Here is a 26,806-nt window from a genome sequence, read left to right as displayed (position 1 = left end):
CCATATTCTCTTTGCCAGTCCTCTACTGAAGGACACTATGGATGCCTCCATGTGGTGGCCACTGTGAATAATGCTGCAATGAACATAGGGGTGCATATATCTTTGCAAATAATTGTTTTCGTTTTGGGGGGTAGTTACCCAGAAGAGGGATTTCTGGGCCATATGTTAACTCTATTCTTAATTTTTGAGGAACCTCCATGCTGTTCTCCATAGTGGCTGTACCAGTTTACATTCTCACCAAGTGTGAATGAGGGTCCCTTTTTCTCCACAACCTCTCCAACACTGGTTATCACTTGGCTTGTTGATAACAGCCATTCTAGCAGGTGTGAGGTGGTCTCTCATTGTAGTTTTGATTTACATTTCCCTAGTAGCTAGTGAAGTTGGGCATCTTTCCCTGCATTTGTTGGCCACTTGTATGTCTTCTTGGGAGAAGTGTTGGACTGATTCTATCGTTCTGTCTTCAAGTTCATCGATTCTTTCCTTTGTCCTCTCCATTCTGCTCTTGAGCCCATCTGCTGATCTTTTTATTTCAGTTATTATATTGTTTAGTTCTAAATTTCCATATGATTTTTCTTCATACCTTCTATTTCTTCACTAAATTGTTTCATTTTATCCACTTGTTTCAAGCATGTTCATAATTAGTCTTTGAAGCATTTTTGCGATTTTTACTTTAAAATATTGGTAGATGATTCTGACATTTATATCATCTTGGTGTTAGCATGTAGTAATTGTCTTTTTTCATTAAGTTTCAGATCTTGCTGGGTTTTGGCATGATGAGTGAGTTTCAACAGAAACCTAGTCTTTTTGGATATTATGTAATAAGATTCTGAACTTTATTTTAATCTTGTGTTTTAGCAGGTCTCCTCTGACATCTCTGTGCCATGTGAAGGGGGTAATACTGCCTTGTCACTGCAGGATGGGGGCGGAAGTCCAGGTCTATCCACCTAGTCTTTGTGGAGGGAAGTCACTACAAGGGAGTTCATTAACATGTCATTCTTTGGGCCTGGAGGTCCCTACCTGGCCTATCTTCTTTCTCTCTCTCTCTCTCTGAATGTTCTTATGCTTGTATTATATATAATACCCAGAATTTTTAGTGGTACTTGAGGACTGGAGGAGGCATTACCTGTTTGTAGGGTGGAGGTAGAAGTTCAGGGCTCCACTGATATTCCCCTGGCTGGGAGGGGTAGGGTTACTGCGCCCCACGCGGCCTCACTGACACCAGAGGAGGGGATGGCCTTGTTACTAGTGGGAGATGGTGCAAGCCCTGACTTGGCTATCAGCCTTTAGAGAAAAGACTGGAGAGGTTCCTCACACTGCTAAGGGGGTGGAAGTTCAGGCTTTCCATGCGTTCCTCGTCAGCACAGGGTGGGAGGTTAGTGGCCTCACTACCACTGACTGGTGATGAAAAGTCCTGACTCACCACTGTCTCTTCCGACACCATCCCAGGATGGAGAAGGAGGAGGTCGAGGTTCCCAGCGTGGTTTCTGCTGTTAATGGGGGGGTGAGGTGGAAGATGAAGGTTTCACCTAGCAGAAACAAAAGTCTAGCTCCTCACTTGCCCTTCTCTGGTGCTACCCCAGCAGGTGGGTTGGCGTGCCTCATTTCTCCCTGGAAAAGGTAAAAGTTTGGGCTTTCCATTTAGCCTTGCTGGTGAGTGTGGGACCTCAATTCTTTCTGTGATGTCTGTCTGAAAAAGAGCAGATTGTCTAAAAGTTTCCTGTCTTGGTAGACTGATGCTTCAGCTACAGAGTGAGTTTTTCTCAGGCTATTTTATTTTACTTTTTGTCTGCACCCACTGGTGTTTCCAGGTTGCTGCCTTCTCCAGTGTCCAGTCTGCATGTATCTGAAGCAAAAAGGAAACCTGGGGAGTTCCCCATCGTGTTTCTTGGGTCCTGAGGTCTCTGGTTCACCTGCCTTCTTCTTTGTGCCTTTCTGAGTCTTCTTATATTTGTTTTATATGTAATGTCTGGAGTTTTTCATTATAGTTAGTGGAAGAAATAGGAAAAGTATGTTTATTCCATTTTCCTGCGACAGGAAGATACAAGACTGATGATACAGTCCTGAGCAAGTCATTTCACCTCTCTGATAAGGAATTAACGTGCCCAGTGTTCAGCTGGTGAAAAGCACACAGTAAATAATGACTGAAGTAAATTTTTTTAAAAATGGAAATGTTTTAAAATGGAGACAGTTTCGTAATGCTGTGCGTGGAGGTAAAAGTGAATCAGCTTATGGTACTGTGTTCATTTGATTTCTAGCATTACTTCCTTTAAAAACAACAACATAATAAAAAAATTACCTTTTACAACTAAGAAAATGCTTATTCATATTATAAAAGGATTCTTTACAAAATAAGCACAATGGCTTATTAAATCCATTAATGAACTAAATTCTAAAAAACTTACCCTCCTACTGATTTCTACCCAATTTTTGCTAAGCAGAGTTGTCGAGGAATAAAAGCCCAGAGCTAGGAGGAGCTCTGGAAGCCAAGCAAAGGAGGAATCTGGGAAGGGAGGGTGGCGGGAGTGGCAGGCAGGGCGCAGAGTTCAAGTCAGTAAAGTAGGAGAGGCTGACAGGTTTGACATTTAGAAGACCACTGGAGACTTTAGCAAAAGGAATTTGAAAGAATAGTAGAAGAAGCAGCCAGATTAGGGTAGCTGAGAAGTAAACGATGAGGAAGGAGAACCTGAGAGGAAGAAGAATTAAGAAGTAAAGCCAAGCTTGAAAGTGAAAGGGAGGAAATACAGGCTTTACATCTGAGAGCTTCTGATAATACCATTGTAATTGTTATCATATCACAGTTATTTCTTAAGAAATATCACGAAGCCTTAAAACAGAATGGGTATAGGAAATAAATACAAAGAAGGAATAATTCCAAAACTGATTACTCCTTTACCTGAAACTGATCTGAATACAGTATGAAGTTGTTTCTCAAACTCTCTCGGTGAAGGGCCAGTTTTGAGGGGGGTTTTGCTTTCTACGATATGTTGCAGACTAACACCATTATAAAATGCCACAGAACATCACGGCAGTGAGCACCTGTACAGAAGTCCTTCCCGTGCACAGGGAGCAGGGGCTCACAGACCGGCACTGGCTGCGCTCAGGCCGCTCACTCCCCAGATTCACAAGCTTCCTTCTCAGCTGGGCTCCAGATGTCCGGGGAAACGTCTAACATGAGGGCATTCCGTTTCCACGCCCCTGCTTGTATTAATTAGGGCAGGCTAGGTTATGCTGTCACAAGAACACTCCAGTCTCAGAGGCTTGCTTCTTACTCGCTCTACAAGTCCAAGGGGAGTCGGCAGGAGGCTCTGTTCTGCACATCCACCACCTCAGTGACTGTGGCAGGAAAACAGTGGAGAGCTGCATGTGTACTTTCTAGGGTCTCACATTTCATTGGCTGGAGGTAGTAACGTATCCTTGCCAAGGAAGCCGGGAAACAGGCACACCACCCTAACCACAATGACACCAAGTAAGTTCTGTCAAAGTCCCCCTGGAAGACAACCGGTAGAGAACAACCTCTCTCTTCCCCTCACTCCTCCAATGTGTCGGGACAAGGGGCGTGGACAGGGACAGGTGAGTCTCACTTAACTAGCACTCTCTTGGTTGTTGCGGGCTCTTTTGCCTGAGACTGGCTCCTGAGGCTGCCTTTTTGCAGGCACTCAGATAATGGCCCCACTTGTGGGGGTCATGTGTAAGTTCTTGAGCCCCTGCAGGGAGATCTACCCGCTTCATAGCTCCCTGACGTGGGACCCGCTTTCAGATCCCATCCTTGGTGTTACACTCCACAGCCCCGTGCTGCTAGGGTTTCCTCATCCAGAGGCAGCCCTCTTGGGAGGGCTTCTGGAAAGTTGTCTCAGGCCAACTTCTATACTCTTTGGTCCATGGGAAAGTCGTGTGTGCTTGGCCTGCCAAACAGGGAATGCCAGTTCGTTGCTACTGGCCCGTCTCTACCTTCCTACTCTCCCGCTCAAGAAAGCATGGGGAGCAGACCAACGCGCTCAGCACACAACCAACCTCTGTCCAAAGAGTGTGACTCCCGTTCCCGCAGGCCCCTCAAACACTGTCAGTGGTGCCCTCGGAGGGCCCCTCTCACTGTGGAGGGGTACGCCCACTTCTGCCCTTCCCTGAGGGGTAAGTCTGAGCACCCTCACAATGTGGTCTGACTTCCCCCAGAGTGAGCCATCTACGAGGCAGAGAGCCCGGCAGAAGCTGTGTCCTTTTTATGACTTTGCCTCAGAAGTCACATTGCATCATTTCTGTCATATTCTGTTGGTTAAAGGGAATCACTAAGTCTGACCCACATTCAAGACCAGGAGAATTAGGCTCTACTTTCTGAAGGGAGGGGTGTTATTCCATTGATGGATGTATTTTAAAACTACCGCACTCTTTAAGCACTTTCTAACTCAGTCTGTGAAAATAACTATAGTATCAACCACCCAGAGTCTGAAGTAAATAAATGTCTGACACAGGAATCGTTATAATCTCAAGACTGTCAAAAGCTTTGCTTTTATAAATGTTTAATAATGGGTAGAGGGATGTACTGCTAGGCTCTTGGGAAATGAGATCCAAAAATCCTTGAATGCTCCAATAAATCTCTTTCTACTGCAAATTTTAAAAAACACTGAGCAAATGTTTACAAGTATTTGCACAAGGGAAGCTTTAATAACTCATAAAACAAGAGAGTTGAAAATGTAAGGTTCTGTATTTTTCCTCCTACCCAGTATCACCGTCAAGATGCCTACTCTGGCAGAAGCCCATCTCTCCATCTGCATGGATGATCGAGGAAGAAAACAATCCAGGAACATTTTGCTGTTTAGAATTGTAATGATGCTGATTTGATCAGCGCAGCTCTGGCTTTAATAGTCTGGGAAAATCCTGAGGCTTATCAAGGCCAAGCATCTTGCCCAGAGATAACCCCACAGGCAGGATTTGAGAGAGCGGTGCCCCTGTGACTCCGCTGCCTGAGCTCTTAATCACTAGGCGGCGTTGCCTCCCTAAACACCAAAATGGAACTCAGTATGCAGGGAAGATCTGGGGTGGCTTCTATTCCATTAAAAGCAAATCAATATCTCTGAACTGAACTCAGAGATAATGAACAAAAATAAAGGACAGTTCAAATGAACAAAGAATAACAATAACTACCAGATCTCAAAACACAGGTACTCAAAAGGACAAACATGAGCATGATTTATGAGACTCCACATTTTCCTCTTCACTCTTAGGGTTACAGGACAACTGCTTTCGCCCTGCATTTGGGCTGGGGTGGGAAAGGGGGTGGGTGGAGTTTAGGGAATTTAGAAAGAGGCAGTGTAAACATGCTCCCCTAACAAAAGGTATTTAGTGAATACCTTCTGCAGGTCACACACTGTGCTAAGGGACACACTACAGACTCAAGAGGCCTGATGCCAGGCCTTCAGGAGCTCACACTGCAGATGGGAGAGACACGGAAAGAAACGCATGAAACAAGAGAAAACCAAACACATTCTAGGAGAGTAGCGCCTGCCTCCGGTACCCTGGGAGCTCCATCTCCGTCTCCGTCTCGGTCTCCAGAGTAGGTTCGCAAATCAAGGAGACGATGGTAAGGATGATCCACTGTAACCAAGGTAGGAGTCCTTAATCACTGCTCTTATTTCACTTAAAGACATTTCAATCAGGACTGCTTTTAGGAAACATAAGCACTAGATGATCAATTTAAAATATAAAACGTTGAAAAAGTAACAGCCCATTGCAGGGGAGATTAAAGAGAGTAAGCTTGATACAAGGAAGGAAAAAAACCATAGAAACCTGTCTGCCTGGCATTAGCAACCCCAGGTTCTCACACTGCTTTGCCACAAACCAGCTGTGATTTAAATCCCTCAACTTCTCTGAGCTATGGGTTTGGTTTGGTTTGGTTTGGTTTTTCTAAGTATTAAGGGGATTAAATGATACAGTCACTACTGTCCCTCTCAAGCTCTAAAACTTGTGATCCTAATGTTCCAAGGAGAGTCTCCTCTGAGGCCCCCTTAGGTGCCATCTCTCCTGGCATGGCTCTGTTCAGCTTCAGGCGCTGAGCCAAACCTCCTTTCTCTCCTCTCCTGGCTTACCTCATGGAAACAACCAGGATCACAGCACCAGCTATAATCACCCGGGTGATATTCTGTAGAAGGATCTGCCACAGGTCAGCATTGCCAGTGCTAAGGAGGGTAGTCCTTCCCACCACAATGGTCAGGGGAACCTTGCCCACGGGCCTGGGTCTGGGTGTAATCCTGATTTCTTGGGTGAATTCCCCACCCATCAGGTCAAGAAGGTATGCCCTGACTTTCTGCTGGGCTGTTAGTGGGGTCAAAATCAATCTGTGCAAATACAGAGAAGTACGATGATGACTGTGATGACTGAGTGCTTCAGATTCAAGGGCTCCTACGGCTGTTGTCTTGCCAGGGCTGAGGTATGTGTTGCGTTGCTCCCTGAGAGGAAGCTTCATGTAAAACAGACACCTTTGAGGCTGATGTGTCTCTGAATCTCTCTCCAGAGCAGCTAGTGGCTCTAGAACTAATCAGGCCCCAGCAGACTTTTTCTCTAAAGAAGCTTCAGCACCGGTGTGAACTGACAGTGATGCTGTCCACATGGATCCCACCCAGAGTCTCAGGAACACACCACACTAGCAACTCTGACTGCGGGACTTTTCTGTCACTTCCCACTTGGGTCAACCAGCATTCATGCCACCCATGGTCCCATTTAAAGTTCCAAGGAGTTAAGATCTGTTAAAATTGACTTCTAAACTCTCCAAGAGTTTTATGGGGCTACAGGCACTTAACATAGCTAAGGTATCCATGGGCCTGGAGTCTAGAAATGACTAATCTTCTTTTCAATAAAAACAAATATTAATTAAATTGTAACTAAGTATAATTAATTTTATAATTCCCTTGGATATTTATTCCTATAAATAAATTCAAAAATCAGAAATAAGTATTTTTTCAGATCAGGTTTTTGAACCTTGAATTTTTACTTGGAAAAATATGGTTACTGTAAATATTGTAAACTCTGGGCTAACAGCATAGTCAGAGAATATAAAGCTGTATTTAATTTTTAAATGCAAAGGAAGAAAGGAGGAGGAGGAGAAATATCAACAGATCCATTCCTGCAAGCAAGGTTTTATTCCCTGCACTTGAACATGATGTGACCGGTCCCAGGAGGTCCAACAGCAAGTCAGTCACCAGGACGGAACTCAAGCCCAAGCCTGGCTCTCGCTGAAGCGCACGCTGCGCTTTGCTCAGGTCCCAGTCTGCTCCAGCATTATCTCCTCACAGAGGCTTTCCTTGACCTCAACCCCTGGAATAAACCAGCCAGCATTCTCATTCCCTTCTTCCTCTCCATCTACTCGCTGTCCTTTCTACCTTTTCCCTGGCTTTAGTTGCTTAAAAACATGCCTCCTATACTGGAACAAAAGCCAAGTGGGGATTTTCTTTTATTCACCACTTTGTCTCTGATGCCTAGAGTGGTCCTGACACATGGAGCTCATTCAATATTCAGTAAACAAACGAATGAAACATCACTGGGTGTGGGTGTGGGGGGTACAGTAAGAAAGCAGATACATACCTATTTCAAACATACACCCACATTCTTCTTCATAATTCTTCCCATGACCCGAGTGGTATGATCATAGAGTAATGGTTCAAACTGGTTGTGGAAACAAGTCATCAATATTTTTACTAAGAGAAGAGAGCAGTGTGTCCTGGAAATTGGAGGCCACCCTCCCAACTGCAGAAGCACGCTCTTGTCCACACTGTACTCACATCCTTTCTAACAGCTCTGTTACAAGAATTAACACACAGGACTCTTTCCATGAAGAGTCCAAGAACTTGGTAAAATGATTTTATATTATTTTTGCCATTCTAAGGACAATTTAAACCTCCCAGATCCTTCATACAATTAATTCCACAACCACTAACCCTCCTCTGACTCACCGACAAAACCCACATGGACATGAGAGCGAGGGGCTCAGTTATTACACCACAGCAGTCTCCTTAGTACCTCTAAAGTAACTGCAATTTTTAGTCATTTAAATAACTTTGCATTTAAAGTAGGCTCTACTTCCATGTCTTTCTGAGATAGTCGGGAGAGATAGCTAATAAAAATGTGTTTTAGTGAAAAGGAATTAAACAGGTTGTGGAGCTGCTGAGTCACCTTGGTTTATGTGAGACTGACCACTCTCTCTCTTACCAGGCATTCACCCCAGGAAGACAAAACTTAAAAAAGAAAGCAGTGCCTCCAGGGTACATCATTAGGGCACATACCTACTTTATTGCGACAGAATAAGTGTGCGATAAATGCCGATCCATCAATCATGTATACCTTCCATACAACAGATACTCTGAAATCTAAAGCTCATGCTCATATTGTGTGGCCTAGAGAGGAGAGGAACCATGTCTGTGGGAGGAGGAAGGATGCGGGCGAATATGCTCTTCCTCCTGACACCCATAAGCAGAATACTGTTGCATAGACCCATTCTGTGTTTTTATAATTACCCCAATTCTTTTCTTTTGTCAGAATTCATTCCCAGTAACAGCTTGAACAATGTAGCAGTCGTGCTCTGAAATGACTTATCAACCACAGACACAAACATTTGGGCCAAGAATGTGGAATCCATTGCTGTCACATTCCATTATTTCTGGTGGAGCAATTCACTAACATTTTGGAATCTAGATCATAAATTATGCAGAGCCTCAGCAAAAGAGCTGAGGACACAAACTGCTGTAATAAAATTCCTGTTACTAGAGCTATAAAAACAGAACAAAGGAAAGGCCAAGAAGAAAAATCAGGGTTGGACTTCTCTGACATTCCTTGTCCACCACTGTTACTGGTTTCACAAAACGAATATTAACATTTGGAAAACCATCAGACAAGCAAAAAATGTCACGATGGACACACTGTCATTCATAAACACTACTGCTACCATGAGATTCCCCAGAATGATGGGAGATTTTGAAGAAAGCTTGAATGCTGACATAAATTGAAGTGCCTAACTGTACAACGGAGCCAACTGTACAATTTTCATGACTCTCAAGGAGTATGAAACGTCCAACCGTAGCACACGGCGGTGGTCAAATTTTCTGTATGGATGCATTATAAAGTGTCAGAGGGACAAAGAGCTCTGTTACCGTGTCATGGAATAAGTCATTTCTCTTCTCTGTGGATAAATGAGTTAATGGCAGAGCTGGAACTAAACCCCCATCTCTTGAGGCCTATCCCACTGAGTTTTGTCTTGCAGAATGATACCTCAAGCATGGTAGGTGTATGAAAATTATTTGGTGGACAGATGGATGGAAGAATGGGTGGATAGATGGACAAACAGATAAATGGAAAAAGTTAATGAAATAATAAAATCATCTTCTGTGGGCCAATGCTCATAGTCAGAAAAGGTCAAAGAGAATATACCACTGAAATACTTTAGAAATAAAATAAAGAACTGAAAAGCCAGATGGTTCATGCTTAGCAACCATTCCCACTTTGACTTCAAGAATTCTTTCAAGTATAATTTTGTGTTGGGGAGCATCAATGTATATATATATGACATAAGAAGAAATAATGAATGTGAGAAAAAACACAAGCGAACATGTTTCTTAAACAGGACTCTGTTATTTGACAACATTTAGTATGACTGCCTTCTTCAAGGGAAGACAGAGAAGGTGGAGCGGGGGAGGCCCCAGCACAGAGAGAGACTAAAAGACAGGCATGTACTTCACCAGCACCCACTTCTTCTACAATTGTTACAAACATATTTGGAAGAAAACAAAATGCTTTTCATGATCACAAAGGTCTAAAATGTTAAAACAGGAAAAAGGGGCTCCATGCAAGTTAAAACCATATAAGGGAAGAAAGTTAGTTTTTCACCAGCATGGAAGGAAACTTTTCTTCTAGCAAATCCCACAGCAAAATGGAACTAGGTCCAATCATCTGTCTAGGTCAGGAATCTTCACGTTTTCTACAGAGAAGAACTATGCACTTTTAATTTCCCCAGAGGCTTGACGTTGCTCAGATCAGCAGGGAAAGAGTCTAGAAGGAAGAAGGAGGAGAGCCCAGTGGTGCCAGCTGTGCCCCGAGGCAGAGGGAGGTCTCCGTGTAACACCAGCCACAGCTTCCTGAGCCTGGACTGTGCGCCAGCATCGCACAAAGCACTTTTCATACACTGTCTCATTTAATCCTCTGAAGAGCTACAGCCCTTACGCCCACCCCAGATGTTCTAGTCTTACCTCTGGCTTACAGATGAGGAAATTGAAGCTTGAAGAGCTGATATAACTTCCCCAAGGCTACAGAGCTCATAAATGGTAGAGTTATAATTCACATCCAGGCCTATGTGATACCCGGGCTCAGGTTTTTCTGTGTCCTGGTTGCCAGAGTCCCTCTCCTCTGAGAATCCTAGGAAGCTGTGGCTTTACCAGGCTGAACAGTAGAAGATGATTTGGAAATCTACCACGTGTACCTGCAGCTTCTTTCAACACCATGTCTGAGATCGCTGGTCAGAACTTCAAAAACCTGGGTTTACCATTACAAAAATCAGCGGAAGTTGGTCTTTCTTCAGTAAAAACCTTCTGGAAAAGCCAACATTGTTGTGCCATGGTCATTCCTTACTCAAATCTACATTCTAACTTCCACCTAATTGAGATGAGTGGAGACATCTGTAAGCTTATTTTAAAAGAGACAAATCTCTCGGAGCATAATGACAGCAGGACCATTTACAGAGTGCTTGCTATGTGCTAAGCACTACTCATCAATTCATGCAGCACCGAAGCTAACAAGCAGAGAGCAAAGCACTGAGAATGTAAATGCACCAGATGGGGAGCCTACAGCTCCTCCGGGGCTTGCAGGCTGAAGGGAGAGAGAGACAAGCAAGACAACCACGCAAGGGCAATAGGAAGCACGCTCCCTGCCTGTCAGGCACAGGGCAGTGCAGGGGCGCAGAAGAGCACTGAAGTGGACGTGGGGAAGCTTCTTAAAAAGCCAGCATCTCCTTACGACACCTGAGGATGGAGCCTGAGGGGCAGAAAAGCTAATATCGTACAAAGATACACGGCTATGAGGTAGGCTGAGCCACTGTTTGCCTCACTTCAATCCCCATCACTTGCTGTAGCCGCACAGGAAAATATCCTTAAAGTTTCTGCTGCAAGAGAAGTCTCACAGGGGAAAAACTAAACAACAGCAGCAACAAGAAACACACACACACTAGCTTCTTGGTTCTCAGTGGAGTCACACTGATGTGACTCTTATTTGTTTAGGACCTAACGGTCATCAAAGCATTTTCACATTCACATTCTCATTTTGATGAGAATAACCATCTTTTAAAGAACAAATAATACATTATAAGGCTTTTTAAATCGTGTTGCATGTCAGAAAACTGAGGCCTAGGAGAAGGAAGCCACTTGTAAAAGGCAAGGTTCAGAGCTCGGTGTGGGGCCCTTGGCTGTCGAAGTCCCAGTCCAGCCACCCCGGAAGCACAGGACGCTAGCCTCTTGTGGCTGCTTGAGTTCTTTCTTTCTCGGTATCCGAACCGGATTGCCTTCTCCCGAAGAGCGGTGAACAGTGGTGACAGAGTTAGAATCTAGGATGAGTCCTCTTTAGTCAAAACTCTGGCTGTGTTTCGTGGGTCTCTTTCCTTTGAAATGTTTCTTGTCAGAAGCACGTCATCAGTGATGGCAGAGTTTGCAGTAAGAGCTGCAGAGATCAGAAGTAGGAGTGACGTCACCCCGGTGGAGGAGTGGGAGACTCCAACCTCCGTCCCTCACAAAGATCAGCAAGTAGACAGGTATCCGTGAGCAAAAACAGCTCTGGGAGAGTTCTGAAATCTGCTGAAGACATTTCAGCACAACACTGGAACAAAAACCTTGAGAACAATCACACAACAAGGGAAGAACAGTTTCACTTTGCCTGCATCATTCCCATTCCCCAAGCTGACTGTGTGCAGTGCCAAGAGGGAACTCTCCAGCTAGAAAGGCTTCCCTCCACTGAGAAAGGAAGACCAGAGTGAGTAACCAGCCTCACCAGCCTTTTGGTGCTGATATAAAACTATGATGAGGATTAAAATTTTGAGTGTTTATTATATTCCAGACATTATTCTTAGGGCTTTACACACAAGTCACTCAATGCTCACAGTTAACTTGTAAGATGCCTTTGTCACAGATAAAAACACTGAGGCAGAAAGCAACTAAGCACTTCGTGCAAGGTCACAAAGCTAGAAAATGGCACAACTGAGGTCCAAAGCCAGGCCACCTGACTCTAGCAGTCAGGTTCTTCTCGCGTATGTTAAATGTACGGTGGCTCTATATCCCATAACCTGGTGGTGCCTGGAACTCTGCTAGTGATACATTATATCATACAGTCACCACAGTTAGATAACACTGTGAACATCCGTAACACTGGCAGTGATAGGGAGCCATTTGTGAATGGGACTTCTCAGTGATCAAAATGGAAAGAAATCAGCACACAGTGTGAGTGGTTTCTATGGAACCAGGAGAAGGAAAACAGTCCAACAGGATTCTTTATGCAAAAGGCTACAGCCTTGGAGGACAAAAAGATCTTGAATGAGTTCAGTAAAGGTCTGAGCAAGTAGGTGCTTCTTATTCCCTCTGTCACACACAGAGCAGTGTGAGTTCTTCGCTGATGACAAAGAAAATGTCTTTCTCCGTCAGGCATTTAAGAAGTACGAGGAGTTGTCAGGGCAGACATGCCAGCTCGCCGGATGGTGCCGCGAACTGGAGAACCATCTGTTTTGTTAAGGTTGACAGTCTGAAATTTCTGGTTAAACTCCAGATCTCCTTGTTGTGAAGGGCTTGATAACTTTTACTCATTACCTTCTGCTCACTGAGTCACAGAGCACATTATGTCTCCCTCCAGGGCACTCCAACAGCTGGGCCATGTTATAAGCTGTCTTTGTCTTATTTGGTATTAGATAATGGATTTGATGGGACCTTCCATTTGAATCAGGAAAACATAATTACAGAATTGCTGTTGCTTCAAATAAGTGGCCAACTCTGACATGCTGGCTCAGGAACACAAATCTGTTACTTTTTGCCACCGGGCCTGTTCTGATGAGGTCTTCCTTTACACGCACATTGGACACATAACAACAAAGCATTTATTTCACTTTTTAATTGTTCTTGGAACCATTTTAAATGGCACTAATGCAATTTTTAAGAGAAAATGAAAGCACTCACTTCCCAGAGTGACTTAACTCTTCAAAGGAGGGCAGAAAGGACCACTTTTTGAAATCCATGGAAAACTGAGAGCCTGTATTCAGGAGCTAACAAAGCTGTTTGAAAGTCAAGTGGGGACAGGCTGAGTCAGCAGTGCCGACTAAAAGTTGCACTCTGGCTTTAATCCAATTCAACAAATGTGTTTTCTGCTGTGTCAGAGAGCCTTAAGAAGAATTTCTGGAACAACATGCTTAAAATGATTCTCAGTGAAAGGTACTTTTTGAAGGTACCTTGAAATTACTAATTATGCTGGAGAGAGTCTTAAACACTTGAGCCTCTGGTGGGTTTCCTGCTGGGGGGCAGAGAAGAGTTCAAGTTGTGGGACACAAGCAGTCCCACTGCTGCCCTGCATGCAGTCTGCAGAGTGCTTCCGGGCGCCCAGGATGGAATGGGGACGGGTGAGTGACAACGGAAAGAAGCTGCGGGCAAAGAGAAATGCTCACTTCCCACTTTTTTCCAGTCACACTGTCAAATTGCCCTTGTCACTCAAAAACACGAGGGCTTAGCCGTTCTCTGCAGAGAAGCAGCGCGACTGGGCCTGCAGAGCTCCGGCCCTCCATTCAGACAGCTCTGCCACACTCGTGCCGCGGGACCTTTGCCAAGTTCACCTCTCCGTTCTTCAGGTTTCTCACTTCTACATGGGAAAAATAAGCCTTATTTTTCTGAATTTTTAAATGAACTAATGAAACACTGCTAAGAACCTTAACCACTACAGTGTTAGGCCCGGGAGGCATTCCATAAGTGTCATTCCTTTTCTTATTATAATGACTCCTATGCCACTTCAAAGGTGTGCTGGAGAGCTCACAAAGGCCTTTTCATGTATTCCCCACAGAACCTGTTATTTGAATAAGGAAAAGATGAAGCTAGCGTCAGTTTCCTAAGGCTAGATGTTAAGTGCAGGGGAGAATAGACTGTTAAGTTCATGTACTTAAAAGCAGAAACAGTGTAAGACCCTAGTGATTTTCTTGTCCAAAAGTAATAAATATTAGGGTTCTTCAAACCTGCACAAAGGGCCCCATTTTAGCTGTGCTTTGTAAACTTCTTGGATAAAGATCCAAAAAGGTTAATATATTTTTAGTTAGCCTGCTACTCAGACTTTCTCCTTTAGCTGTAGGGCAAAGAACTATGTAAAAGAAGGTGAAAAATCTACTCCATTCGGTATTCCTACCACTACACTAAACTGATATCATAGAACCTAATCACCACCTGCTGGTTTAACTATTTCTCAAGATGATTATATTTTTGGCTCATTTAAAAGGCTTTAAAAATCAAGTTTCAGCTTCCATATACAGTGTCTTTCTGTGGAAAAATAATAGAATTTGAGCTTTTAGAGTAGTAAAGATTTTTAGACACCATTGACACCAACAAGACTATGAAGGTCTGACATAAATTTGCAGTGATTGTGAAGGGTGAGAATGGCAGAAATGGTATTAATAAGATAAATTGAGGCCACTTCCTCAGAGCAGAGTTTTCTGACAGCCTCCCAATTAAAATTACACCTCATGTAATATTTGATGAACTCACTAAGTGCTTTTACTTCAAGGACTTAAAACGCCTGTTTTATCCAACAGCCACTGGCATAGTTCCTGGCACATAATAGGAGCTCAATAAATATTTTTGAATGTTGAGAGTTGCTGAAAAGTAAATATGCCAGGTCCAGCCATTGATAATACAATGAGAATGGTTTGTGCAACATCGATGTAACCTGGTAGTCAAGGAGAGTGGACTGGAAGGCACATGTGTGAACAATGACGACTTCACTGTACTAGTCAGTGGGGTTGGTCCACACTGTTGAGCGTCTTTATTCTGAGTTATTCAACTCAGTTCTGCTGACACTATCTAGCTGGAGATAGCTTCAGATCTCATAGGTAAGGACTCAGTCCCATAAGTCCTCACCTACTGCATCCCCATTTGGGGGCTAGTTGCAAGGTCAGGTTATCAACTGTACTTCTGACCCACCAGCTACAGGTTGGAGATTCCCACAACCTCCTCTTCAGGTTCAATTATTTGCTAGAGCAGCTCACAGAACTCAGGGAAACACATTGACCAGCTCATTAAAGGATATGATAAGGAACAGGCACCCAGCCAGATGCAGAAACACACAGGGCGAGGTCTGGAAGGGTCCTGCGTGCAGGAGCTTCCGTCTCATCCTCCAGTCTGGGTGCGCTCAGCAATCTGGAAGCTCTCCAAACCCCTTATTATTGGGGTCTTACGGAGGCTTCCTCAGGCAGGCATGATCAATCATTAACTCCATTTCCAGCTTCTCTCCCCTCTCTGGAGGGTGTGGTGGGAGCTGAAAATTCTAAGCTTCTAATCATGGCTTGGTCTTACTGGTGACCAGTCCCCATCCAGGAGCCTTTAGAACAGGGGTGTCAAACTCATTTTCACTGGGGGCCACATCAGCCTCTAGGTTGCTTTCAAAGAGCCAAAATAATTTTAGGACTGTATAAATGTAACTACTCCTTAACTGTTAAGGAGTTGAAATTACATCTGGCCCTTTGAAGGCTGACTGGCCCCGGGTGAAAATGAGTTTGATACCCCTGCTTTAGAATAAAAGAAGCTCCTAGTACTCTTATCGCCTAGGAATTCACAAGGGTTTTAGGAGCTCTGTGTCAGGAACTAGGGGGGAATGGGAGTGGGGGGAGGGATGGGGCTGGGGAAGGGAGGAATGGAGAGGCAGCTGGGCAGAGACATCATATTTTTTCTATTATTTCACACAAGACCAAGGATTTTGGACTTCATCCTGAAGGTAATGGGGAACCAGGGTTTTAAGTATAGAAATGATATGATAAGATTGAGCACTTAGGGTTTTGAAAGGTTCACCATGGAAGCCATGTGGAAAATGAACTGAAGGAGAAGCTGGGAGAACAGTGTAGAGGGAGCTGTTGCAATGATCAAGGCAAGAGATGACGGGGAAGCTGAAAACACAGCCCTGCAGATATATTACAGCCTGCTGGGAGAGGCAGAATTCTCGGGACTTTTGACCAACTAGCCCTGGGATGTGAGGGAAGGAGGCAGGGACTGCAGGATAACTGAGATTTCCAGGCTGGGCACTGAGGTTATGCTGCTCTTCTCGGAAGCAGGGAATACACCACATGGAATCACAGGCTTGGAGAGGGGCCTATGGGGACAGATGGAGATGTACAGGGAGAGGATTACACAGATGTCGCCGTCAGGATGAGCTCTTCACGTGCGGAGCCAGTTTATGGTGGTGAGAGGCATGGGCATGGGTGGGATCAAGAAAGGCACACATGCCATTCCAATTTTACTCTGCCCTGGAGTAAAATGTCCTTTAAAAAGTACACCTTTAATTAAAGTATAACATATAGTCAGAAAGATATAACATCTTAAGCATATTATTTTTCACAAAGCGAGCACACGATGTGACTGTCTCACTCAGATCAGGAAGCAGGATATTACCAGAGTCCCTGTAGTGCATTAGCCATCAAAGGCGTCTACTGTCACAGTCCTGTTGGTGGCTTACAGACCTGGAATCTTCACCTCTAATGCCAAGCTCTCTTCAGTAGAATCTGCTGTAAAGGAGAACTGTAGGGGCAATCTGAATAATCACTTAGCTATATCTGCTCCAAATGTCTATCTAAGAGACCCCATTCTACTGCTCTACATTTCCTGCTATTTTGATTTTCTCAAGAAATCAGTCAAAAGTAAATTCCTCCAAAGTTGCCCCACAACAGATGGATTCCTTAGGAACAAACATGAGTTTAAAAGCAGAGCCAAATGATTCCAGAAGAAAGACCCCAAAGCTTATCACAGTCACATGGCATAGGCCCAGAATGCAGTGTCCAGCACAGATGGTAGGACCCAGGGTCACATCTGCACCACTATTGCTGGCAAAGCAAAGGACTAGACAGGAGCTGCTACAGATGGAAAGACCCAGGTAGAGGCAGGTGTGGGAGGTGCCAGTGCCAGGTGTGGATAGCAGGAGCCAGTGATTAACATCACTGAGAGGCTCCCCTGCTCACTGCATGGTGCCAGGCAGCACTGCTCACAGAAATTGACCAGAAAAAAGAAGGTTAAAGGTCGGGTGAATGCCAAAGTGGCAGTACCCCTGGCAGACAGCACCCACCTAAGTCTGGGAACACAGAGTTGTGTTCAGAAATCAATGCTCCTCCAAGTTATCACTCAGGTGTTCCTTCCTAAAGTCCTAACAGAAGTGTTATCAATGCTCAGGACTGGGCTGCCTAATGGGAAATGCCCCCATGGGGGCTTTTGACTCATAAACCTATTCAGCCTCACATGTTCATAATCATTTGTGTGAAGAAGAAGAAACCTCCGAGCACTAATTAGAAAGATAGAACTGTTGTATTTTCCTCCTGATCACCTTATCTTTTTTATTCAGTTCTTGAAGACTCAGCTATTAAAGGAAATTAAGTAATTCATCAAGCCCATTTCAATTACCTGCTGCTGATAACATCAGATTACAATTAGCATCTACAAATGAACCAAGTGCCAACTGCCAAGCTGAAACATAAGCTAATTTACTGCTAGACGCTGCCTGCTGGAGAGAGAACCCTGGGACCTGGCAGCAAGCACCCACTTCATTACTCCAACAGCACTGTGGCAGCCTCCCCTGCGACCGTCCACAGCGCAGCTCTGACCGAGATTGACTGCCCCGTCTGTCCCCTCTCACAAGCTTACAGACGCACTCTCTCTGTAAGCAAGTCACAGCTCCTTTAGCACAGCAATGTCTAGACAAGCAGGGTAACAAATCTTGACCTAAAAGAGAGAATAAATATTATTACTATTTCCTAGGCAGTGGCAGGTGCGGGCCACAGCGCAGGATGTGCATGTCATAACCTTCGTGTGGGTCTGAATCATTTTCTGCGGCCCTCTGGTGCTTGATCAGAAAAATCTCCTGCTTTGGGTGGTGCTCTCCGTTTCTCATTTCTTTCAAACAAGGAAAGCACATGATGGTTACTTTCTTTTAGATGTCTAGAAAAATCTGTTTCAGGCTCTGGGACTTTTTTTCTGGTATTTATATTTTCCCTTTTCATGACCCTTAATAGGAAGTGCTCTGAATGAAAAGCTGGAATGTGCGGGTTTGGCTTTCTATGTTATGAACATTATTAAACTTTGACAATCTGTATAGTCTCGTTTATGCTTCTCAAGCAGAAGAACTAACTGTTCAGTAAATGTGTAGGGTTCAGAGGGGTCCTGTGGGCTGTAGGGGAAGAGAGCACACAGGCCTAGATGTGGACCTTGCCTCTGCTGCTTATAAACTGTGTGAATTTGGGACAGATTCTGTGCCAATTACAAAGCTTTGTAATGACGAAAAAATGCACGGAAAGTGTCTAGCTCACTGCAAGTAATCAACAGATTCTCTAGGAACGAAGAAAGGCTTGTTTCCTCCTGGCGGTACCTGTGCTTCTCTGGGAACACCTGCTGTCTTATTATACCTGGGCATGAGCAGGGGCTTCTGCTTCAAGGCAGCCTATAGCCCCTTCCAGGGGGACTCCTCTTTATCATCTTCCTGTGTATGGTTGGGGGTGGGGAGGTGCAGAAGCAGAAGTATCAAGACACCGCTTTTAGCCCTGGGCCAGGTTATACTGGCATGGCTCCCACTGGAACCCACTACTCTCGTGGGATCGTGCCATCACGGAAGAACTGTGGACCTGGGACACAGATGTGCGTGTAGCCTCCACTCTGCCTCTTACTCTATAACCTTGGGTGAGTCACAAATGTTCGTTAGCGGTGAATCCTCATCCGTGAAGAAGAATAGTGATAGTTTACCTCACAAGGCTCTTAGGAAAAGGAGCAAGTACTGTAAAACACAAATATAATGGAATTACATTGCTCTACCGAGAATTTCTGTGTGAGGTCTCATAGACCCTTCTGACACCTTGAGCGGTTATTTTAAACATGACCCCATTAATCACACTGTGAGTTTCCACAGAAACCCACCCAATTAGTGTAAGTTAATAGCTACCCATGATTATTATAAACATTTTACCTGGAAAGCTAAGCCTCTCTCTATGTAAGAAAATCCAATATGTAAAAATTGAAATGTGAAAAACAGACAAAAGAGAGTGATTAACATATTTTAGAACTGTTTTTTCTCTATGAAAGAAACTTATTAAAAGATTTTTTAGGCCCTGGCTGGGTGGCTTGGCTGGTCGGAGTGTCATCCTGATGCACGAGGTTTCGGGTTTGGTCCTGCAGGGCCAGGGCACGTGCAAGACACCGCCGAGGAAGACCTGAACAAGTGGACGGCAAATACCGCGCTCTCTCTGCCCCACCCCGCTTCCTCTCTGTCTCTCTAAAATCAATAAAAATTTTAAAAACCTTTTAAAAAAACAACGATTTTTAAAGGATACTGAGATTTACACATGTTTATAGGAATGATTTAATTTACAAAATCTATTTAGGAATAATATATAAAACGTGTGTATCATGTGGAGAATATGTAATACTGTTCCACCTTTACTTGGAAATTCAAAGTTTTCTCATTCAGATTGGCAGAATTTAATTCTTAATACAATTTTTATAAAAGTTATTTCCGTGGTATATCCTAAACCCTACAATTAGAGCAGCTGAGAGTTGCCACATCTGGTGCACCGCGCCTACGAGGAATTGTGTAGACCCACCAGACTCCCGGGATGGTTTAAAAACAGGGGGGAAAGAGGCCAAGCATCCTTTTGTGAAATATTAATGAATCTTTTATGCTAGGGGTCTCTTAAGGCTAACTGGATCAAGTTTTTTAATCTATCTGATCTTCTCATATGTTAAGTTAATTAATACTCTTGATCTCATAGGCTTATGGAGAGGATTAAATATGAAAATAAATATAAACATGTGGCACAGAATAGGTCTCATATGCTTGTTAAATGGAACACCTATAAGCTGCATGAGGGCAGGAATTATGCCAGTTTTATTTATTAAATGGTAACATAGTGCCTATCACATAACTAATGTTTAGTAAATATTTGTTGATCAAAAGAATGAATAAGTGAACAAATGAATTAATGAATGCTAGTCCCATCTCCTTTCTCTCCCAAATAAGTTACTTTCTAGATATGTCTTTTCTACTTAAAAGGACAGCTATTTTTAAAGTTTCAATTATTTTCCATAGATGAATTATTAGATATTTGACCCCAGACCTTGGTGGGAAGCACTTCCCATTTCTGATATTTGACCCAGTACTAGAAACAAATCCAGCCTTGACCCTGTTGTATGTGGAAATTGGCTCCTTCATCCAGAGAGGGGGTTGGGGTGAGAGGGGGAGAAAAGGAGAAAGAGAAAAACAATGAAAAATGGAAAAAAGAAAAGAAAGCGAAGAGAGGGGAGCAGAAGGCAGGGAAAGGCAGGGGAGGGCAGGGGAGAGTGGGGGTGAGGAGGGGAGGGGAGGAAAGAAACTGGCCATCCTTCTAATTGTCTCCCTTTTCACTTTCCTAATTGCAGTTCATCTCGGAGTAAGACGAGAGGCAATTCTGTCTGGCTCCCGAGAAAATAACAAGATTTGTGATGATCAGGGTGAGAGGATCTGAGGCTTTAATCTAGTGACTTATTCCGCAGTCTAACTGAGGTTTAATTCCCAATCGCCTAAATTAGAACCATAAAAAAAGGCCACCAAAAAAACCCAAAAAGCAAAAAACAGAGTCTACAGAAATACTGTCATGCAACTACAGTTGATTTGAGCATAAAAGAAAAAGATGGACATTTTCCAAGCCAAAATTTACATTTTCACAAGTAAGACATGCTTAGAAAACAGCTAGGCTATTCTTTGTTGTCCCCAAGACATCTAAAGAGTCTAAGTCATTTCTACATGATTTACTTAAAAGCAAATAAAAGGCAAGTAAATAACTATTAGTATATGCTGACCACCAAAGGACAAAGATTTCTTGTCGGCTCTACCTTCTCTTTCCAGCTCCACACATTCTACCCACTTCCCCCTCAGGTACACACAGGAAGCTCCTGTTGTCAAAACACCTTCTTAGTGACCCAAATCTCAGTCTCCTTGGCTTCTCTGATACAAGTGACATGCCCTCCCTATATCCTGAAGCTCTCCTCCTCCTGAGCCCCACCTGGATCTTCTCCGCTCTCTGTGACCCTAAGTCTCGCTGGTAGGCTTTCCTTCCCCATTTCATAGAAGTCATTAGTATGATGCCATCTTAATACTTGTTTCCAGTTCTATTTGTTCATGTTACATTAAGTGAGAGAAGTAAATAATGGACAGGTACAAAATCAAACCATGTGCCTCCCCCAAACAGTTCCTCCTCCCAGCTCTCCTTCCTCTCCCCAAAGCCACCACTATTCTTCCGATCACCTGGGCATGATATCTTCCTGTAAGCTTTGACTCATTCAGTCTAGCCATATAAACATTTATGGAGTAACCCACTATGTCTAAGGGGTTATACGCAGTGATGTAGAGACTACAGAGTAGAATGTTGTTCATACTTCTAATGATTTTAATCCAGAAGCAGTGACTATATAAATATACAAATAACCATAATTTATGGTGGAGTATAAATAGAATAAAAGAAATTTTTAAAGTGTTACTATGGCTCAGACAAGGTAAGAAACTTATCTGGTTATCAACAAATGCTTCAAGTATAGTAGTGAACAGCATTTGGGATAATCCTAAGAAGATGGGTAAACTTTAGGCAAGCAAAACAGGACACAGAAGTTCTAAGTGGAAGAATAGCCTCAAGAAACATATTAAAGCAAGAAAGCCCAGCTAATGTGATGACATCAGGGAAGATGGAAAAGTGCAGCTTTTGGTAAGGAGTATATACAAAGGAGTAGTAGAATTAAAGAATGGAAATGACGACAGGTTTACTTTCTAATTTAATATTTTGTGATGGTGGGTTTAAAGGTGAGGACTCTGGTATAATGTGGTATGCCACAGGTAGCAATTACTGCCCGGAGTATAGCTTTAGGAAGATCAGTCTTATTGATGTGTGGGATGGAGGGGACATGGGAAGGTGGGATGGTTGTGAAGAAAACCCAAGCAGTAGGTCAATACAACACACTGGGCAATTAAGAGGCAATGAAGGAAAAGAACCTTTGAAAACTGTTAGACTGAGAGTCAACTGAAAAAAAAAAAAAAAAAAAACCCAAACAGGGGAAAAATCAATCATGACTTTAGATTGCTACGTTAAGATGGTATGATAGGCTGAATAATGCCATTCCCCTCCTGCTCTCCTCCCCGCCAATATGCCCACATCCTAACCCCTGGAACTTATGAATGTTACTTTACATGGCAAAAAGGATTTTGTAGGTATGATTAAGTTAAGGGTTTTGAGAGGAGGGAGTTACCCTGGATTATTCCAGTGGGCCTGACATAATCACAACAGTCTTTACCAGAGGATACAAGAGAAGTCAGTGCGGAGGAGAAGGCGGCGTGGTGACAGGAGCAGGGACTGGGGTGATGCACTCTGAACATGGGGGAAGAGGCCACAAGCCAAGGAACACAGGCAGCCAGTAGAAGCTGCTCCTCCTCTAGATCCTGCAGAAGAAACAGCCTTGTTGACACCTTGACTTTATCCTGGTGAAACTGATTTCAGACTCTTACCCTCCACAAAACTGTAAGAAAATAAATCTGTTGTTTTAAGCCACTAGTTTGTGGCAATTTGTTACAGCAGCCACAGACAATTAATACAGATGGCCAGAGGGGTGGGGCTGTCACCAACAGAATTAGGAAATCTAGGAGAAGCAGTTAATTTAGGGAAAAAATATTTCATGTTCAGACTCACTAATTTTGACAGGTCAGCAAGAAAATCAAATGGAGTATCCACTAGGCAGTTGGAAATGCGAAAATGATGCTCAGACAGAGGGTCAGAGCTCCTGAATAGAGATTTTAAAACAATGTACACTGAAGCAGTAACTGAAGATACAGTGGTGAAAATGACAAAGGGAAATATATAAAGAAAGAACAGAAAAGAATCAAGGAACAAAACATAAGGAACAATCTGTACACACATGTACACTTACATATATTTTTCTAGATATATGTTTATGTACGTAGTAAAAAGGTCTGGAAAGATTCTAGACAAATTGTAATAGTAGTTAACTATGAGGAGTGAGAAAGGGGAAGGTAAGTGTAAGGGAAAGGAGTGGATCTCTTTTTTCTACTTTATATACTTATGTAATATAAGAATTTTTTAAAATAAAAGTTAGTATCACTTTTGTAACTTAAAAATTGTCCACTTTCAAAAAAAACACCAATGGAAAAGGTACAAAAAGAGCAGCGAAGAAGAAAATTAGGACAGCATGCTTCACAGAAACTGGAAAAGAAGAGCATCTCAAGAAACAGGAAAGCAAGCCAGTGCTGCATACTGATCACAAAAGTCAGCTCGAGAAGATTGCTGTTGATCTTCTTCAGAGGACAAAAGAAGCAAGTCAAATTGGGACAGGTTAAAATGAATAGGAGGAGTTCTGGTTCCAGTAACAGAGGAGTAGCTCATTTCAGTTCAACCCTCCTACAAACAGCAACTGTGAAGTCTGGTGAGGGGAAAGGGGCACAGGCATGGAGGAGGCAGAGGGAGGAAGCTATCTCAAGGCAAGGTAGCACAACCAAAAGCAGGGAGGTTGGAGTGATGGGGAGGCTGGAGCTGACCATTTGAAGAAGGGAATGGCCTTGGATAAGTTTCCCATTTTTAAAATGCCAAAGATCATCTTTTCTTCCCCCAAAGGCAAACCCCAATTAGTATCATACGGTGAGGCTGACACTCAGGGGAAACACTCAGTCTTACTGGTCGGAAGAACCAGAGGAAAAGTCTGAGAGAGCCACAGTAGTGAGCCCTGAATTCTGAGTATAAATTCTGCCTCTGTCTCTAACTCCTGAAATACGCATGTGCAAGGCACCATCTAAGCAGTTCAGTTAAAGCCAAAGGACCTGAACAGAAATTTCAGCTGCCGCCCACCACAGGGAAGACTGAATTTAGAGCCTGAATTCAGGCAATTTAACTGGTAAAACAACAATTAACAACAACAACAAAATCAATACTATTAAGAGAAATACATCAGAATCCAGAATCTCTATAAAGTATCATTCACAGTATTAGATGTAACCCCACGTTACCAGATATAGGATATACAACAAAGAAATAATAAAATGTCACTAACAGTACAAAAGGCAATCAATGCACAACTCTCTGACTATACTAAACACCACCGAATTACCTACTTTAAATGGGTAATTGCACAGTATGTGAATAATATCTCAACCACGCTGTTACAAAGCACAACAACATCAACAACAGGCCATCTATATGGTCTAACTCTAACAGGACCAACATGGAATCAGCAGACACAGTTTTAAGAGCTTTTGTAATAAGTAGGCTCGGCTATGTAAAGAAAAATATGTATATATAATGAATAAACACATACATCTTAGCAATAAAGCTGAGATTTTCATTTACAGAACCAACTGTAAATTCTAGAGCTAAAAAATACAATATATATCCTACAAATATGTTCTCTGACACAATGAAATTAAATTAGAATTTGATAACGATAAATCCCCAATATTTTAAAAGTAAATAACACAGGGGTTATTTAATAACATAGGGGTTAAAGGGAAATCGCAAATGATTTTAGAAAATATTTTGAACTCACTGAAGGTAAAAACATAATGCATCAAAAATTATTGGATGTACCAATGGCAGTGTTTAGAGGAAATTTTATATTTTTAAATACTTGTATGAGAAAGAAGAAAGGTCTAGAATCAATGACCTAAGGTTCACCCTTGAGAAACTAGAAAGAGTAAAGAGCAACAAAATAAGGAGCAAGAAGAAAATGATAAAAATGAGACTAGGAATAAATGAAATAGAGAACAGACAATTAATTTAAAAACTAACAAAAAGCCAGTTTTTTAAAAAGATCAAGAAAATTGATAAATAGCTAGCTAGAATGGTCCAGAAAATGGTACAGGTGCAGAAACACAAACTACCAATAACAGAAACGAGAGCGAGCATATCATTATATGTATCCTACAGGCATGAAAAGGAAAATAAGGAAATATTGTAAACAACTTTATGCCAATAAACTCAACAAATTAGATGAAATAAACAGTCTGTGGAAAATGCAACTAACCCAAATGATACAAGGTGATACATAAAATCTAAATAGTCCAATATGCACAGGCATCTAAGCCCCTGGTTCTAAGCCCTCCAATCTACCCATGCGCCACTGCTGGACCTGTCTTCCTTAAATATCTAGTCTAGCTCCCCAGGCCTATATTCAAAACCTTCAGCACTTTCTGTTCATTAGCAAAACCTTTGCCTAGTTTTCATACTAATCTTCTACCCCCTCTAGCACATTCCTGAAGTCTAATCATGCTACCATCCCTCAGATATGTCAACCTATTGCACCTCACACCTTCTTCCATACATTCCTTGCCATCAATGCCATCCCATTCCTGGCCAAAATCTCACCTATTCTTTTATATCCACCTGGATCCAATCTCCAAGAAGCTTTACGGGGTATTCCCAGCCCTCAGGGTCTCCCTTCTAGGAATTTCATGGAAATACAGCGTCCTTAACACCGTCTTGCAGGGAGGCCACTGATGTCCTATGTAGTAATCTTATTATCCCAACTGAAGTATAAGCTCTTCGAGGGCAAGGCTTTTTTTCAACTTCTCTGTCTCTTAGGGGAACTGTTCCAGGATTCAGCACATCATTCAATAAATGACTGATTCACTAAATTCCTGATCCACTGGATGAATATATAATGCCAAGGCCTTATTTCTATGTTTCTTACAGTCTCTCTAGACTTTCATTCTGATCTCAATACCATCGTTAGAGTCATCTCCAGGGGTCTTCCAGACTTTTTCTAACAATCATATTCACAAAACATATGGTTGCAACACGCAAAGGTGGGAAGAGGGAGGAGGAGTGCTAAAATTATATAAAGATGAGGTGCCTGGGCTAATTTTTACATTCTGCTGCTACTGATATCTGACAAGCAGACACTAAAACCAGTCGCATCACTTTTTCCGTGTCCTCTTCCCACCCCAAGTCCCTGTGGGCACAGAACCAACCGTGGGGCTCCAGGCACAGGGATGAGTTCAGCTTATACTTCCAAACACATCTGTTCCTTCCACTCATTATGAACCCACACCTGGGTACAGAGACAACAAGATATCTTTGAAAAAGTAGCCAGTTACCAATACTTATTGTCTCGTAACATCAATTCACCCAAATTTATATGTCTTAACTATAATCAAGTACTATGAAAACAGTGACTGCAAATCTACCTTATTTCAAAAGATTTTTCAAAAAATAATTTTGCATTTATACTAAACTATCAACATCATTCATGAACACACATACTATTGAGGAAAAAGCACATTTTCTATGTATTTAAAGTCACCAAGTAAAGCAGCCCCTTTGAACGAAACTCGTCTCAAATTCTCTTTCATTGATGACTTCCTAACAGCTTCTCTTTCATTTAAACCAAACATCACTTTATATCCTCATTTCATTCCCCTTCTCTCTAATTAGATAAATCTGGTCACCCTTCTCCCAGATTAAAAGGTCAGGGTGTTTTGTTTTTCCAGTATTTCAGAGTTCTAATCCTAGAGTACTGTGATGACAGGCAGGACCATGTGATTTAGAGCAGAC

General features: G+C 42.8%; 1 protein-coding gene across 3 annotated transcripts in view; it reads right to left on the bottom strand.

The window, feature by feature from the left end:
- TTC28 (tetratricopeptide repeat domain 28) overlaps positions 1–26,806 on the bottom strand; it is a 569,569-nt gene that overhangs the window by 127,985 nt on the left and 414,778 nt on the right. The gene's annotated exons all lie outside the window — the stretch shown is intronic.

Source organism: Desmodus rotundus, chromosome 7 (assembly GCF_022682495.2).
Source record: "Desmodus rotundus isolate HL8 chromosome 7, HLdesRot8A.1, whole genome shotgun sequence".
Taxonomy (NCBI): domain Eukaryota; kingdom Metazoa; phylum Chordata; class Mammalia; order Chiroptera; family Phyllostomidae; genus Desmodus; species Desmodus rotundus.
This window is presented reverse-complemented; position numbering and strand designations above follow the sequence as displayed.